Genomic DNA, 19758 nt, shown 5'->3' on the forward strand with positions numbered 1-19758 from the left:
AGAAAAATAAGCCTCAGACTGAAAACCTTGTGTCTCTCACAAAGAAAGGAAGTCAATATTTATTTATTTTAATAATCACCAGGAAAACCTTTGCCAAAGGAAAGTCAGATATTAGTAAGCATCAGCACATTTGCCAGAATAGGGGAAGTCATTTACAAATAGCTTTCTAAATCAATTGATTGGAGTTTGGGCTTTTTATCATTGAAAGAAAAAAATCCTTTGCATTATAACTAAAGAAAATCTCAATCAAAGATCACAAAGGCAGAAATATAAAGCAAAAAAAAAGGCAACTGACACAAATGGTTTTTGCTGTATTATTAGCTAATAGTCTCCATAGAGTGAAGTTTTAAACTGGAACGAGAATTTACGCAACAATGCTGCAGGTCAGGTTGCAGCACGGGCACTTTTAAAAGACTGAGTAGTTGAGGCTGATCTTAAAGCAAGAGAACTCCAGAAGGCAATTAATTAATGCTGCATGTTGTGAGAGCAACATGCACAGAGAATTCTAGCAGTTTAAAGCGTCAGCTGTCACTTTAGCTCATTTGTGACACAGGAAGAACTGCTCTTTTTGAAGATGCTCTGACAGCACGGGGTGGTGTGGTTATCTCTAGGTACCAGCTTCTTAAACTCTGGGTCACAGCACAATAAGGGATCACATACCCGAATGGGGCAGGCTTGAAAATTTGGGCAATCGTGAAAGGCTTCTTCTAGATGAACAACAAGCAAACTTAAATTCAAAATCATGCGTATAATGTATCGGAGGTGCTTCTGGCATCTCTCAGCTGTACTGTATCAACGGCTTTGCTGCAGCCTTGACTCTGGAGACATAACATGGGTACTTCACGCTATTTATGTTGCTGACTTGAGTCTTAGGAAAAAGTTGTTGAATTAACAACTTTGGCTTAGGATTAGGACAGAATTTCCAACAATTTCTAAAGAGACCCTAAACATACTTTGCCATTTTGTGCTACATATTTATGCAAAGTGACATTTTCAATACAGACGATTGTAAATTTAAAATATCTATCAAATCTGAAAATGTTGAAGATGCTCTACATCCTCGAGTATCAGCTATTCAGAAAATCCTTTTAAAATATATTTTATTATTTTTAATTATGCGCAATGTAGGGGGTAGTGGGTGTATGTGAGTAGAGGTGTCTGAGGAGGCCAAAGGGGTCAGGTCCTATAGATCTGAAATTATAGTCCTTTGTGATCCGCCCATTAAGAGTACTGGGGACCACACTCTGGAAGAGCAGTGCATACTCTTAACCACTAAGATGTCTCACCAATCTTTATATTTTAAACATAGTTTTAGGTTTTCAACTTTAAATTAAAATGTAATAATATAATTACATCATTTCCCACCTCCAATTGCTCCCATGTCCCGACTTCCCACTCCCTCTCAAATTCATGACTTCATTTTCTTTAATTATTACACACACACACACACACGCCACGAATATGTAAATACAACCAGCAGATAAAGTTTAGTGTTGCGTGTGTGTGTGTGTGTGTTTAAGGCTGACTACCTGCTACTTATTGGATAACTAATAACTAATCCCTGGGGAAACGCTAATTCTCCCTTTCTCAGCATTTCTTAGTCACCTGTAGTTTTTTGTCTAAGGGTTGGGTTACTTGAGATTTCCCCCTTCTAATTTAGCATGACTATTGATTATTGCTGTTGCCATTGTTCAGGTCTTGTTTAAGCAGTCATGTTCTTGATAAATCAAGACTGGGTCTTCCCTGTCATTTCTGGGAGACACAGTCTCACAGAAGACTTCTTGGTCCTCCGGCTCTTACAGTCCCCGAGTTTCAGGTAGGGGGGTTGTTGTGTTGTAGATGTATCAATCAGGGCTGGGCAACCCACAATCATTTGTTCTATGCCCTTTGAGCAGTTGTAGCTGTCTGCAATTGTCTCCATCTGCTGCAAAGGGAAGTCTCTTTGGTGAGAGGTGATAGATACATTTATCTGTGGGTATATGGGTATTTAGAATGCGGTCGAGAATTATACTAGTTTAAGTCAGTAACTGTAATTTGTTCTACTCTATTAGCCTCTAAAACTGCGGTTCTCAACCTGTGCATCATGATTCCTTTGGGAGTTGAATGACCCCTTCACAGGGGTCAGCTAAGACCATTGGAAAACAGACATTCACAATGTGATTCATAACAGTAACAAAATTATAGTTATGAAGTAGCAATGAAAGTAATTTTATGCTTGGGGTCACCACAACATGGGGAAATGTATTTAAGGGTTGCAGCAGTAGAAAGGTTGAGAACCACTACTCTATGGTCACCTCACTAACCACAAGTGGTTGACTAGGTCTAATAGTATTAGGCATGATTTTCCTACTATCAAACAGGCCTTAAGTCCAATTAGACATCTGTTGGTTTGCCAATCTTGCAATTTTAGAGAAGAATATCTATGCTGGATCATAGCTAAGTTCACGGGTTGGTTATCAACTGGGTAAGACGGTTGATTACTTTCCTGCTCTGGCAGCTTGCACAGCTCTTTTTGGTACTATGAAATCTAGTCCTCAGGGAAGGGATATTCGTGTTCGATCATGAGTCCTGTATCAGAAGTATGTGGCATTTTCAGCAATGGGAGCTTAGCTGTAACTTCTGGGTCATATCCAAGGGCAATATTATTTGGGGAGTCTCTTGAACTCCCCTAACCAACAACTAGACAAAAAGTTTCGATACTTGGTACTGAAATATTTATTACATAGTCAGTGGGCAGGCCCTAGAATGTAATTCTTTATATAAACATAAATAAGCACATCCATCTCCTTATTATTCAAATTTGACTTGAACTTTAATAAATGTAATAAAAAATTGTATGTGTACCAAAGAATTGCTTTAAATTTTTGTTATGCTTTATTATCACCAAACATCTGATAAAAATAAACCTATTTTTATACCTAGATATCCGGGCTCACATAAAAATTTCTCAGGTAAAAAGGGGTCGCAAGGTGAAAATGTGAAAGAACCTTTGACATGCTACATCATCGAAAACCATTTTAAGGATTCTCAAAAATAAATTACAGTCAAGTACATAATGCTGCTGTATTTGAAAATAGCCTTATGAGTGTCCATTTGTATTAAGTTTTAAAAACCTTGATTATTCAGAACATTATTTTCTTTAGCAGATATTTTAATACAGGAAGAACCATGGTTTCCTAAGAAGTACTATTACAGAACAAGAACAAACGCCAGTGGTGGCTTTATCACTTCCTGTCATAAACAGATGGGCTTTTAATCTGTTTGAAATTTAAAGAGAAAGATCTTTTTAAAACTTTACAAGTCCCTAGTCCATTTCTAAAACTGCCTACTTTGTGCAGTGTAACTTAAAAACATCAAGAGCCTTTTGTAGCCCCTGAGAAAAACGGCCCTTAACACCCAGCTCTATACCTACCTCAGATATGAATATACACATCTTTGAATGTGAGACATCTCAGGGATCTGGGTAAGTTTTATTTACTTCTTGTGAAGGTACCAAAGAAAGCTCACGCTTGTTAAAAATATCTCTAATTAACTTTCCAAAACTAAAATTTCACTTTGTTGTGCTTTCATTGCATACTGGGTGTTTTGGATCACAAAAATCGATGCAAAGCAGGAAGACTTCGTGCACCACATACCAGAGTAGGAACCAGAAAGTCTGAGCCATTTTTCTGTTGTTGTTTTTCAAGCAGTACTTCTGTTATTCATCTGTTACTCATTTGGTATCAGTTTTTTTTGAAATTGTGATGAATATTGTCACCTGACAAGAATATGATACAGAAAAAAAGTTCCCACAAAGCACTACATGCCTTCGAGATAAATACCAACTAGTTACTATTATAGTAGCAATAATAAGCTAAAAATAACAATGAGACATACTTTGTGAAATGTTGGGTTAACATAAAACACACTATCATAGAACAGAAATACAGATTTAAATCTTGACATTCTACTCTCTGGTCCTAGTATTGCCACTCTGTGGGCATGCAGTCTCAGATGCCCTGGGTCTGTCACCTCATGTCATCTCCAGGACTCAAATCTGTTTTTCTTGCTGCCACAACTTCCAGAAACATCATTCACCACTCTTGTCAGGATTATGACATAAAATCATATCATATCACTTCTTTTACCAGAATTAAGAGGTGAGTAGCAGTGGCATAAGATAGCCCAGGGACTTTGATATATACAGTAAGGTGAAATTATATATATAATGATACCTTTGATTTATATTTTAATTTTAAATGCATAGATAGTGATATCATTAAACATATTTTAACTTTAATAATAAATCAATGGCATATTAATTATTTCCATATAAAGTAAGGACATATAAATTACTCATAAATATCTACTGCAAATTGAATTTTTAAAGCTAGCTTTATTTTCCATATTCTGATCTCATATTAGCCACTAGTGGAAAATAATTCATGTCACAACCACTGCTAATATGACACAGATAGCAGTCTTTACTCAAGGTAGGCTTAGGACTGAAGGAAAAGAGAAATGTCAATGTTTTAGACTTATAGATCAAATGAGAATTAATTTTTAGCAAAACTGAACATTCATACAATGACAGAATAAGAAACAATTTCTCAAAAGCATAGAATTTTTGAAAATAATTTAAATGTCCAGTCCTTTACGATGTATTTTTTTATTTTAATGATTTGAAAGGATAATATTAGGTAATGAGGAAGGACTGAATGCAGGTAATGGACGTAAGTTATAGAAGAGTACATAAAGCAATTGTTCTCCTATTGCTAACTATGCCATGGTTTTTTGGGGGGGTTGGTGGTGGATAAGTATGTAAAAGTGTGGGGTCCAATGCGAAGTCTCACAGTTCAGAATGGCTATTGTAAGTGCACAGAAGCTCACTGAGACATATAGATGTCGGGGCTGGTACACTTCTGTGCCTGGTATTTTTGAATGTTTGTTTGTTTGGGGTTTCTTTTTGCAAGTTTTTTTAAATAGAGTTTATTTAAAATAAGCAAAAAGTGGCAGTTGTTAGAAGAATTTAAACATCCAAGTCTGCTATAATTATTTTTTTATAAGGTCCTTGGTAAGCAAAGCATTCTCACTTCACATCTAGTTAGGTGTAAAAAAAATGGCAAGGATAAGAATCAGTAAATCTGCTGAATCAATGGGAGCCATGTATTCAACTCCTTAAAGAACACCGTTTTTTTTTTTCCTCCCTCTTCTTATAGGCTGCTGCAAGAATGCAGAGTGAATGGAAATAGCCCTCTTTGCCCTTCTCTATAGTACCAACTGTCATGTCACAGAGGCTCCACAGGTGAGGAACCCATTGCCTAAGTGGCCAGTTGGATTCTACTCCTATTTCCTTTTGATTCCCTGCCCCCATGAATGTAGACTATCTCCTGACTACCCAATACCACCCAGGGAGTCAGCTCATTCGGGGTCCTTCTGTTTCACTACAGCACTTACGCTTCTAAATATTTCTAGGCTCTAGCCTTTCGTGTGTGACCTTTCCTTGTTTCAAAACTTGAATCTTGGGGTTTTATTTTGAAACAATGAAGGTGCTGCAGTGATAAATGCTTTTCAAAAATATGTACACTAGCATCACAGTTGAATATAGAAAAGGTTTTAGCCCTCTTCCTCAAGGAAAGCTCAGTAATAATCTGCTCTGTGGCAATCAGGGCAATTGTTTGCGGACAGGCATGACAATCATCTCCCTCATAGATTATCCAAAGCCATACAATACACCTCTTATAGAACCAACAAAGGTATTTTCCTCCACCTAGTCCCCTAGGGTCAATCTTGTAGATTTCAGGGAGTTTCCACTGCATTAGGTTTCAAAATTGTCCCTGAAATGCCCCCAATTACAGTCATCTCTCCCTCCATCCTTCCCACCCTGGCTTGATTCTTACTATTCCCATCCCCAACTTCCCCCAGTCCACCCACAAAATCTATTCAATTTCCCTTCCAAGGGAGATCCATGTGCCCCCCAATGAGTCCTCCTTCTTACTTAGCATCTATTGGTCTGTGGACTGTAGCATGAGTATACTTTACTTTATAGCTAATATCCACTTATAAGTAAATACATACCATGTTTGTCTTTCTGAATCTGGATTACCACACATAGGTTCACTTTTTTTCCTACTTCCACCCATTTGCCTGAAAAATTTACAATGTTATTTTTTAACAGCTGAGTAATACTCCAATGTGTATATACCACATTTTCTTTATCAATTTTTCAACTGAGGAACATCTAGGCTGTTTCCAGGTACTGGACATTATAAATAAAGCTGCTATGAACATAGTTGAACAAGTGTCCCTGTGGTAGGATTGATCATCTTTTGGGTATATGCACTGGAGTGGTATAATAGGGTATTAAGATAGATTGATTTCCAGTTTTCTTAGGAACTGCCATATTGATTTCCAAAGTGGCTGTACAAGTTTGCACTCCCATCAGCAATGGAGGAGTGTTCCTCTTGCTCCACATCCTCTCCAGCATGAGCTGCTACTTGTGTTTATTATCTTAGTCATTCTGACAGGTTTAAGATGGTATCTCAGAATTGTTTTGATTTGCATTTTCTTGATGGCTAAAGATGTTGAACACTTCTTTAAGTGTTTTTCAGCCATGTGAGATTCCTCTATTGAGAATTCTCTATTTATATCTGTTCCCCATTTTTAAATTAAATTATTTAGTGTTTATTTTTTATTGTTGTCTAGTTTCTTGAGTTCTTTATATATTTTGGATATTAGTCCTCTATCAGATGTGGAGTTGTTTTAAAAAAAAATGCCCATTCTATAGATTGCCACTTTATCCTACCAAAGGTGTCCTTTGCCTTATAGAAGTTTTTCAGTTTCATGTGGTCCCATTTATTAACTGTTCTTAGTGCCTGTGCTGTAGGTGTTCTGTTCAGTAAGCTGTCTCCTGTCTCAATATGTTCAAGTCTATTCCCCCATTTTTTTCTTCCAATAGGTTCAGTGCTTAGGGAACATTTGGCTCTTTTATGGGGAAGGTATAATCTTAGTACTTAAAACCTAAAACCTGCCACAATCCTTTTGTTTTTGCAAGATTAAAAACACATCTAGGATGTGCAGATAGCAAATTAAATTACATTGGACCCTGAGCAGAAAGAGTACCTGTATCTTTAACTTTTGTACAAAGTAGACAATGGGCTGAAGAGATGGCTCTGTGAATAAGAGCACTGGCTTCTCTTCCAGAGTACCCTGGCTTAATTCTCAGCACTTACATGGCAATTCATAATTGTCTATAACTCCAGTTCAGGGGATCAGACTCCCTCTTCTGGCTTCCCTGGATAGTGACCACATGTGGTGCACAGACAAGAGGGCAGGCAAAGCACTCATACACATAAAACCAATAAATGAATAAATACATAATGTAGTAGGAGGCTGCTAGTTTGTTTCCCGGCTGCCCAGACTCCCAAACTAATCACTCAAAAACTGTATTAATTAAATCACTGCTTAGCCCATTAGCTCTAGCTTCTTATTAGCTAACTGTTACATATTAATTTAACCCATCTCCATTAGTTTATATTTTACCATGAGGCTCGTGGCCTACCAGCAAGGTTCTGGCATGTCTGTCTCCAGCAACAGCTCCAAGGCTTCTCTCTTGACTCTGCCTTCCTTCACCCAGCATTCAGTTTAGTTTCCCCCTGCCTAGCTCTATTTTTTTGCCCTATCACAGGCCAAAACAGTTTATTAACCAATGGTATTCACAACATAGAGAGGGAAATCCCACATCACCATAAGTTTTAAAGTGAACAAATAGGTATTGTGTAAATTTATTAAGTTATATAGATATGTATAGTGTGAATTACTAAACCAAACTAATTAGCATTTCTGTCACCTAGAATATAATTATCTCAGACCCATTTGTTCTCCCTTGATGATCTGGGAGCCCCTTTCTTTGGTCCTCAAATAAACACCAAAGTCTCACTAGTAAAGTGATAAATTCAGCTCTCAAGATGATTCCTTTGATGACATTCCTAACTCTGACTGATCCCCCAGAGATATCTGTCTGTTGGAGCCTGTGATACCTAAACGTTCCCCTGAAGTTCATCAATCAATCAGTCTTATATTCGTCTTTAATGTCTATGATGCTTTCCCACATATACACACGTTTTGCCTTTCCCCCAAACCATTAAAAACTAATTAATTAATACATTTTCAATAATGAGTTAAGAGAAGTGGCCATTTGCAAAAACAAATTATATCTGAAGCTAAAAATCTGAAGAAAAAAAAAAACTTGGACAGATTCAAACACTAGCAGTCTCACTACTAAGCTGTACAGCCTTGAGCAAAGCAATGAGCCACACTGTGCCTCAATTTCTTTTGTGCTAGGTGGATAGATAGGATTTTCTGATGTTTACAGAATCCATAGGAGGAATGGTGGATAATATTAGAATCAATCAGGAAAGCCACTTAATACTTGCAGGGATGTCTAGGTTAATTGTTCTCCAACTTCCTTGTGCATTGTAATCTTGAGTAGCAAGTTGGTAAAGAAGAAACAAAACATTAAATACCAATTCCCTAGTTCCCATTCTAGATTGAATCTGATCCTGTATGGGTTGGGATCTGCCAAGGTTTAAAGATTCTCCTTTACTGTTGAACTTTCTCCTAAAGTAGATGCAAAAGTTAAAGCCACTGACTAATTCAGAAGCCTAAAACTATCACTCAGCATTTGCAATAGCTCCATATGTTAAGCTCCTAGGAATACTATTGGCTAAGTTGACTTGATTGTCTCAGCCATGTGCCAAATAACCTCAGAATGTCATCACAATTCATATATTTCCAAATCTTTTCCAAACTACTGTTTGGAAAAGTTACTTGTCTCCCATCGAATGCTGTTTTTCTCACCACTATGAAATTTGAAGCCTTTATTGATACTCGTGCTATATGATCTCTCCTGTAGCTCTGTCCTATATCATCCCAGGATACTTTCCCTGGGATGTTTTGGTCATTTAAAACATAGCACAATGTTTCCTTTATCCTATCTATCATCATACTTAAAGCTTAAAAGTACCTCAGAAGTGCTGTACAAGTACAAAAGCAGCATTGGCAGTGCTTCCTAGCACATTAAAATTACTAAGAGTAATTTCTAAATCATGCCCATATTTATGATTTCTCCGACACTAATTTAATTGAAGTGTGTCACAAGGTGACCGAGAGGCCTGGAAACAAGCTCACTAGTCTTGTTTACTGTAAGGGTATAATTGAGAATCCTTTTCTACATCCATGCATATCAGACTTCCATCTCTATATTTTACATCTTTTAATTTAAATTCTTCTTTCTACAGATTACCCAGGAAGAAACATAAACATATCTTATTTCAGCCATGTGCATTATAGAATAGCTCTAATTCTACCACTGGAGAGACAGAGGCAGAAAGATTGCCACAACTCCAAAGCCAACATCATCTACAAAAGCAAGTTAGAATGCACCCAGAGTGACATAGTAAGACATAGCCTCACAATAATAAAAATTAAAATAGCTTATTTAAAGAACCTATACCCTTAATAATACTAACAAACCAATGTATACCAAGTTTAAGATATTGGAACAAGTATCCTAAGTACAGGTAAAAGTGAAATAGATCGATACATAGATACATAGATAGATTCATTTTTCATGTGTATGCTGTACATGTATGTGTGTATGCTTGTTTACCTGTACACATATGTGGGTACATGTGAAGAAAAGGAATTGATGTCATAAATCATCCTCCATCTCCCTTCTACCTTATTCAAAGAGGCAGAGTATCTCAGTCAAACCCAGAGCTGTAAAAAGCGGCTAGTATAGTTATCAGTATGGTCTAGAATTTATCTAATTATTCCAAGGATGGAATTTCAGGCAGGTCTCCAGGCTCAGTCGGCACTTGTGTGAGTTCTGGAGATGTTCCTTCTGGTCTTCATACTTACATGTCAGGCATTCTAAACACTGGGCAATCAGCCCAGCCCAAAGAGCATATGCATGTAACAACAATAAAGAGGCCATGAATTTGGGGGAAAAAAAGAAGCTTGGGAGGCAGAGGCAGGTGGATCTCTGTGAGTTCGAGACCAGCCTGGTCTACAAGAGCTAGTTCCAGGACAGGCTCCAAAGAAGGATATAATGGAGGGCTTTGGAGGGAGGTAAGGAATGAGAAAATGATGATGTAATTATATTATAATTTCAAAAAATAAATAATTTTAAAAGGAAAAAGTATTAGAGAAGGTAAATAGATTAAAATACATTATATTTATTCATAGAAATGTTACATAACTATTCGGGCAATTAATATATGTTAATGATTGAAATATTTTAAGATTGAAAAGAAATTCAACAATAAAATTTACTAAAAGTTTTTTTCTTATTTATTATCATTATGCCCCCTCATCTATAAGCAATGCTAATGGTAAAAATCTTTTCACAAAAACGATTGCTTCTACTGATCTTGCTTCTTGATATGCACCAGCTACCAAATAATCACTACAAATAAACTAGCATTTTTTTGCTATCCGCTTGTTGCAACTCTGATACTGATACAGCAATGGTGAGAATAAAAAAGACATCTCTGCATAAAATATTTTTCATGAGTTGTTAAGGCGATTTAATGTAGAGAAGGCATTCTTTATACTAGCTCTGCATAAGTTCCCCATTTCTCACAAGAGATATTTCAATAACAACACATTGTACATTTGCTAATATATACAATGAATTGACACTATCCATACCTTCTAGTATATTATTGACACAAGGATAAAAAGAATTGATGATTATGGATGTAAATTGGAAATTTTTAAGCAAAGTAGCAATATCATCTTGCCACTTTGACTACTGTTAAACATCAAAAACAAGATCTGAAAACCTTAGAACTTATTGTAGTAACTTCCCAGCATCCAATCAAGAGCATGACTTCTGAGACTATAGCTATGCTCTTCAAGTCAAGCTTAAAGTGCTGATTATGTACTCCTCTCTGGGTTACTCACTGCCTTTCTGGATGGTGCAGAGTTATCATTGTCCCATAATAAACCAAGTTGACAGTGTTGAGTGTCTTATTGAATTAGTACCTTCTAGCCTATTCCTCTAGGCAATATTTTTTGTGTGGCCATGATTCCCTGTAAACTATTTTTAATTAAAGATAACTGAAGTGTTTTTCCCTTAAATGGATGTTAACTGATGTGTTGGTTGGTACCATCAAAGTTTCCAAAAATATTTACTAAACAATTATCATAGTAAACATGACAAATGTCTCTTCTTTGCATGGACCTTGCACTTTGGTGGCATAATAGCAACAATAAAAATAAGTACATTTTAGCCGAGCAGTGATGGTACATGCCTTTAAACTCAGCACTTGGGAGGCAGAGCCAAGTAGATCTCTGTGAGTTCAAAGGCAGCCTGGCCTACAAAGTGAGTTCCAGGATAGAGAGGACACAGAGAAACCCTATCTCAAAAACTCAACAAAATAAAATAAATATACTTTATAAAAGCAAATGATACCTAATAGTAGAAAATGATAATAGTATCACGGTAAAATAGGTAGAATAAGGAGCTCTAGCATCTGGAGAAGAATAAAATTTTAAATGAAATAGCAATAGGAATCTCCATAAAGAGTTTACCATTTTAAGATCCCAAATATAAATGAGATGCTGCATTATTTGTTTTTCTTTAGCTGTATTATTTCATACTTGAATTCATTATGGCATTTTTAATTTTCTAGAAAAAAGCCAAAGGAGAATGATGGTTATAATGTATTGAAGGGGGAGGGCCAGTAATAGGAGAGATGTTGACCAAGGGGGACTAAGTTTAAGTTTGAGAGGGAGAATAAGTTTCTAAAATTCACTGCAAAGGATTGTGATCACACTTCATAAAATATGCTATTTCAGAATTACTATAAGTGTGTTTAAAATGTACTACAAGTCAGGTGATGTCATTTAAAATATACTACAAGTCATACCTTTAATTCCACCACTTGGAAAACAGAGACAGGCAGATCTCTGTGACTTCAAGGCCAGCCTGGTCTATAGAGAGAGTTCCAGGACAGTCAGGCCTGTTGCAACAGAGAAACATTATTGTAAAAAAAAAATTCAAACTACAGAAAACAATGTATGAGGTTATATGTCAGTTGGCTTCATATAATCACTCCAAAATGTATATACAGATCAGAACACAACATTATGAACATATGCAATTTAAATTAAATTTTAAAATTGTACATTTAACAGAGAAGTTGAAAATGAACAGCACACACACTAATTGACCAAGTGTGCATTCAATTTGTTTGGTTCCTGTGAGACACCAATCGAAAGATTTAATATTACACATGAAGAAAAGTAGAATATTCATAGGAATGTGAAGACTTTGGATCTCCAAAGTTCAGTGAATTTCTTTTATAAGACAAAACCACTTCCTATAATTGGACAAAAGTCATCCCACCATTACTGAAATATTCCATATAGGTACAACCCCTTAAAGTCAGACTTGGGGGAGGGAACAGGGCATGCACATATATTCCAAGCTATTTTTCTAAAAGATTTTATTACTAATTTTCTTTGGATTTTAGGAGTGTTTTGCCTCCATGTGTTCATGTGCATCACATGCAGGGCTGGTGCCCAGGACAACAGAAGAGGGAATCAGATGATCTGGAAGTAGAACTACAGATGGTGGTAAGCTGCCATTTTGGGTTCTGGGGACCAAATCTGGATCCTCTGCAAAGCCAGCAAGTTCTCTTAACTGCTGAGTCGACATCCCTCACCAACCTTCTTTAGCTTGTATCACCATAAATTTGAGAAATACATGCAGGGGTAAGTTGTAAAAAAAAAAGAAAAAAAAGTTTGCATGCAAATGGATGGAAATAGAAAACACTATCCTGAGTGAGGTAACCCAGACCCAAAAAGATAAATACGGTATGTACTCACTCATAAGTGGATTCTAGCCATAAATAAAGGACATTGAGTCAATAATCCTTGATCCTAGAGAAGCTAAATAAGAAGGTGAACCCAAAGAAAAACATAGTTATCCTCCTGGATATTGGAAGGAGACAAGATTGCCAGGCAAAAATTGGAAACTTGAAGGTGGGGGTAGGGGTAAGGGGAGATGGGGAGAGAGAAGGGAGAAGGGGAGGATGGGGAGAGCTTGGGGGAATGGGACGGTTGGGATGGAGGAAGGGTGGATATGGGAGCAGGGAAGTATATATCTTAATTAAGGGAGCCATTTTAGGGTTGGCAAGAGACTTGACTCTGGAGGGGTTCCCAGGTGTCCATGGAGATGTCCCCAGCTAGTTCCTTGGGCAGCTGAGGAGAAGGAGCCTGAAATGGCCCTATCCTATAGCCATACTGATGAATATCTTGCATATAGAACCTTCATCTGGCGATGGATGGAGATAGAGACAGAGACCCACATTGGAGCACTGGACTGAGCTCCCAAGGTCCAAATGAGGACCAGAAGGAGGGAGAACAAGAGCAAGGAAGTCAGGACCGCAAGGGGTGCGCCCACCCACTGAGTCAGTGGGGCTGATCTAATGGGAACTCACCAAAGCAAGCTGGACTGGGACTGATGGAGCATATGATCAAACCGAACTCTCTGAACGTGTCAGACAAGGAGGGCTGACTGAGAAGCCAAGGACAATAGCACTGTGTTTTGATTCTACTGCATGTACTGGCTTTGTGGGATCCTAGTCTGTTTGGATGCTCACCTTCCTAGACCTGGATGGAGGGGGAGGACCTTGGACTTACCACAGGGCAAGGAACCCTGACTGCTCTTTGGACTGGAAAGGGAGGGAGAGAGGGAGAGGGAGGGAAATGGGAGGAGGTGGAAATTTTTAAGTAACAATAAATAAATAAAAAAATAGGAAAAGCACATTATCAATAGAATTTATAGAGATGCATCCACATAAAATAATTTCTGGATTCAGCACACCATCTCAGGCAATTGAAGGTGATTAACAACTCCAATGATGGTATAAGAACTGGCAAAATTCTTATACATAAAATATAAACCTTAGAGAAATGGTGCCCAAAGATTCACAGTGAAGTAGAAATAAAACAGCTTTCCCAGAGATTGAAGCTCAGCTCTGACTCATTTCAGTAATCCAGACAACCTCACTCTTAACACTAATATGATCTCAGTCTGATGATTTTCTCAGAAGTTTGGCAGAAACACACACACACACACACACACACACACACAGAGAGAGAGGGGGGGGTTATCTAAAATATCAAGGAATTTCTAAACAAATGTTTTAACACAGATGCTTGAACAAATAAGATAGTAGCCAAACCAAGCAACTGAGCAGGAAAAAGACAGTAAGACAGCCAGGAAATAGAATCACTGAGCTTCATTAAATTATTTTCAGACATATATTTAAAAAATGATCATATTTGCTAAACTCAAAGAAATATTTCAACAGAGAACAGAAAGGAAAACATAGTAGATATAGTAAAAAAAATAGAGGTTCTAGATATAATTAAAGTAGTAATTGAAAATAAAATTGCAGCTTGGGAGTATATGCAATAGAAGAAATATTTAGGACACTGAATATAGTTCTGACAATATGTAAAAAGAAGCAAGTAGGGAAAAGTGTGGGAGAATAGGAAGAAGAATAATTCTGTTTCTGAAATACACCAAAACTGAAAAACATGCACATTGACAGAGTTTTGTAATATTACCATTATGTTCTCAATGTTCATGCAACTGAAAATCCACATATTCACATCTGATCGCTGAGGTGTTATTATGGAGAGGTTAAGGCCTTTAGGAAGCACCTTCATTAGTCTATTTTCTGATATTATGATACACCTAAAAGTGAGTCATTTACAAAGAACAGAAATTGCTTCTCATAGTTCTGAAGCCTGCAATGGCCTACATCATCTCCTCAGCATCTTCTGTCTAGTGAGGTCCTTTCCCTGTGCATTGTATGAGAGAGGGTACTATTTAAACTGTATGTTACATTTCACACAGCAAAAGGTGGACAAATGGCTCCTCATATGGCAGAGGAGTGACAAAAGGCAAACCCACTTCCACAAGTGTAGTGATATTTCATTTGGATTTTAATAGATAAAGCTTGCCTGAAGGCCGGTGCAAAGCATCCACACTAGTCAGTTATACAAACCAGGCAGTCATGGCATACACCTTTTCGTTTCTTTGGGGTTTTCTGGTTTTTTATTGATTTTTATTGAGCTATACATATTTCTCTGCTCCCCTCCCTGCCTCTCCCCTCTCCTTTAATCCCCTCCCATGGTACACATTCTCCCAATTTACTCAGGAGATCTTGTCTTTTTCTACTTTCCATGTAGATTAGATACATGTATGTCTCTCTTGGGGTCCTCATTGTTGTCTAGATTCTCTGGGATTGTGATTTGTAGGCTGGTTTTCTTTGCTTTATGTTTAAAAACCACTTACAAATGAGTAGAAATGATAATTGTCTTTCTGGGTCTGGGTTACCTCACTCAGTACACCTTTAATCCTAGCAGCCACACTAGTTAGTCATAGAAGCCAGTTGTGGTGGCACACACCAGTAGGATTTGCTGGAGGAGGTGTAGGTTGGAAGATCATGAGTTTGAGAAAAGTGGCATAAATAATAAAAACTCAGAGACAGATATTGGGGTTCAGCCTGAAGATCAGAAAAGCAAAACAGCCAGCCACTGGAGAGTTCTTAGCTCTATGAAATCTTCAGACTGAAAAGGAGAGTCCCTGTCTCATCCTGCCATGTATTCCCCTCTAGTGCTGCAGTTAAAGAGTGCACCAGCACTGCCTGGCCTCTATGACTAACTAGTGTGACTACTGGGATTAAAGGTGTGTGTCACCACTGCCTGGCCTGTATGGCTGACTAGTGTGGCTGCTTTACACCGACCTTCAGGCAAGCTTTATTTATTAAAACACAAATGAAATATCACTTCATACACACAAGCCTTTTGGTATGTGGCATTAATCCATTTACTATGGTACTTTCCCCAAATACCTAATCACTCCGCATTAAATCCCCACCTATTAGTACTGTTGAACTGGAGATTAAGTTTTAATATGAGTTTTGTAGGAAACAAAAACATATAAACACTCATAGAACAAAAGCTGCATAACGGTGAAAACAGAGCTTTGTGTAAAGCTTACAATTATAACAATGAATAAACTAGGCAAAATAGCATATACTCCATCTAGTAATGACTAATTCATTACTGATGATATACACTTCAATTTAAGCAGCATTTATAAATATGTTGGTTTACTTGTGTGATTACAGATGCATGCTTAAATGGTAAAATTGCAAATAAATGTATAGCGATTCATAACCTAAGAGTAGGATAATAATTTTACCACAGTGTGAAAGAAAGGGAATGAAGAAAGGACAGGTATACATACAGAAAAGATGAGATCAGGTGTCTGGGCTCCTGTGTGGAGAAGCTACAGTACTCTGGAAGCTCAGAATGTTTATTATACACAGTTGAACAGAGAGGCAGTGATATTTGCATACAGCTGAAAAAGAGACAGGCTTATTGTATACAGCTAAGCTCAGTAGAGGCAGTCTCTGTAGGGAAGCAGTCTTCCGGCCTTGGATATCTGGGTAGAAAAAGGTACAATGGACATTTGTGCCCACGTTGTCAACATTGGCCCTGAGACCTGAGGAAGGTTTGGCCGTCCCTCTGAGTCTCACTCAGGGAAGACTTTCCCGCTCACTCAGGGCTGAGGCATTAGCTACTCAGGACTTCACATGTTCATTGTCACAGGTAACACTCTATTTTGCAATCTGCACCACCCTGCAAAAGTTTAATAGCTCACCAGACTGTACATATATGTTTTAAGATTTTTTGAAATCTGTGTTGTATTTCACATGTAAAAATATTTTCAAAGTAAAGTGTTGTAATATGAGCGGCAGGGCTGCGTCCCCGGCACCCGGCCGCCCGCATGGCTAGCTTATGCCCCGAAATAATTACACGGAAACTGTATTCTTTTAAACACTGCTTGGCCCATTAGTTCCAGCCTCTTATTGGCTAGCTCTTACATATTGATCTAACCCATTTCTAATATTCTGTGTAGCACCACGAGCTGGCTTACCAGGAAGATCTTAACCTGCGTCTCTCTGGAATGGGAGAATCATGGCGACTCTTGACTCGGCTTCTTTCTCCCAGCATTCTGTCTGTTTACTCCACCCACCTAAGGGCTGGCCTATAAATGGGCCAAGGCAGTTTCTTTATTAAATGAAAGTAACTCCTCCATCAGTAAAGGATTACATAGAATGCCTGACTTTGTAATTTAGAGATAGAAGTAGGAAAACCACCATAGAAACAAGGTCCCTTATATAGAAAAGAATAAAGGTATTCAAGAACAACAGACATTAAGGGGCAATACTTAACCTCCAAAGGCAAAGGTGGCACTCTTACTCTAACTAGCAGTATTGGAATGTTAGTTTTTTTGAACTTTTTATTAACTTTTCTTACAATATATATTTATCATATTTCCCCTTCATTAATTCCTCCCTGTTCCTCCTGACTTCTACATCTATCCAACTTCATATTTGTTCTCCATTTTTTCTTTCTACCATAAAAAGAAAATCAAAAGAGAATATTATTTAGAATAAAATAATATACAAAGGAATTAAATAGTAAGGAATTATTTGTGAGGCCCATGGGTTAATATAAATGAAAGCTCCAGTAATGTCATAGACCTAGCACAATTCCCAAAACTAACTCATTTCAGAGATCAAGAACCCATAATGAAGAATATTGTTAATACCACCACAGATATATACTGCACATTTTCCTCCCTAGTTTTATCAAAATGAATATTTAGTAACTTGTCATGAAAACTGTATGCTGGCAAAAGAGAAACACCTAACATGATTAGGAATTACTGGGCACTGAGTGTGAGTTACACTAATCCCTAGGGGTCCACAAAGCCCTGTGGTCTAATAGCAAATGCAAAGAATTAAGGGATAAGGTGACAACTTGGGATGGTGAGATGACAAGATGGAATCATGGTCATCTCTCTATTAGTGCAGTGGTCTATGACCCAATCCTATAATAATTTCCTCCATTCCAAACTATTTGTGTTGCCATAATTGCTTTGCAAATGAAGCATGCTTCTCCCTGGGTTCCCACCCTAGGAAAAGGGCTATTGTGGACAGAAGAGAAGTGGAAAGCCTATGCAATTTCCCTGGCTATGAAAACAACAAACCAAAAATAATGCAATAGGCCCCTGACAAGCACCGAAGAATGATACCATTAAAGATGTGGAATGATTTTTATTCCTTTCATGTCCAATTTAAATACCAAATTTTGCTTTCATTCAAGATCCAAGTCTTAGAAAGTGAGAGTCAATTATCTTCAATCAGTATGACACTCCAATTTACAGCTGCTCTTCTAGATGTAGCCTGAAGAAACTCAACATAGTATCTAGCACCTGGTATACAGTTAGCATTCTGACCAATATTTTTTTCCTTCGATGTACCACTAGGTAGAAAAGACACCAAAAGCAGTTTTCATTAGCCTAACAAGAATCACTTCTCTTTACTTTTCACAATTTTATTTTAAAAAGACATATTGATTACATATTTTAATATAAGTATACTGGATCTTTTGTTATCTCATAAGACATCACTAAATAGCCTATGTATGTTATTGATAATATCATGTTCACAATGCATTATGAGCAGGAACTTCATAAATGTTGATAACTTTATGACAAAATCTTTGAAAATCAGGGGCCTTCCATTTCCCAGATGTTTCTGGAGACCACTAGCTTCAGATATGATGGCATGTCTTTTTCAACTGAAAAGACATCTTTCTGTAATATCTCATAGTCCCTAAATATCACATAGTCCCTAAAAGTCACAAAATATTTGTGATTTTTACAATTTTGTTATTTATTTATTTATTTATTTATTTATTTATTTATTTATTTAGTGTATGTGTACAGATGCCTAGAGAGGCCAGAGAAGGATGTTGGATTCCTGGAAATGGTGATTATAAGCCAATGGACATGGGTGTTGGAAAACAAACTCAGGTCTTCTGCAAGACCATTGTTAGTCTTAACCATTGAACCATCTCTACGGCCACTTATTTAGAGATTTTTTTTTTTTGGCTTTCATTTAACTTATATTGAATGAGGTGGTTTGCTCAATTTACTAGTAACTCAAAATTCTGTCAACTTAGATCAGACTCAGTATATTAGAAGGCTCTAAAATATGTTTAGGCTCAATAGCAAGGCGCTCACTTAGTCTTGTAATCAAAACACTCAATGGAAATTTAAAAATACCCAGGAATGAAGTAAAGAAAATATAATATAACAAAACAAAACATCTTTAATGTAATAAAAGCAGTATTCTGAAGAGAAAAATACAGCCTGAAGTATCCATAATAAAGATTAGTAAGTCAAAAAGCTTATGACATGCTATCATATGTTATATAAAAATATTAAGGGGATAAATCCAAAGGAAGAAGGGAAGAGATAATAAATAAAAGACTAAAGCTAATTTAGCTAGAAGAAAACCAGAATGTCTTTCTTTAGAAAAAATAAAAATAAAAAGATAATTTTCTATATAGATTGGTCAAGGAAATAATGTAAATGAATTAAAAGTGGATGTGAGGACTAATAACAGTAATAAAATAATACCATTATACTAAAGACCAACATTTCTAAAGACCGAAACATGGGGAAGTGCCTAGGAAACCATTATGTACCAGAATTAACAGCCTTAATACTATTTAAAAATTTTAATCAGTGTTAAAAGAAAACACTAGCACAAGCTGAGTTCTGATGAGATTTCAAGAGAGATCGCTTCAGTTATATACAGTTTTAGACTATAG

Source organism: Chionomys nivalis, chromosome X, assembly GCF_950005125.1.
Source record: "Chionomys nivalis chromosome X, mChiNiv1.1, whole genome shotgun sequence".
NCBI lineage: Eukaryota > Metazoa > Chordata > Mammalia > Rodentia > Cricetidae > Chionomys > Chionomys nivalis.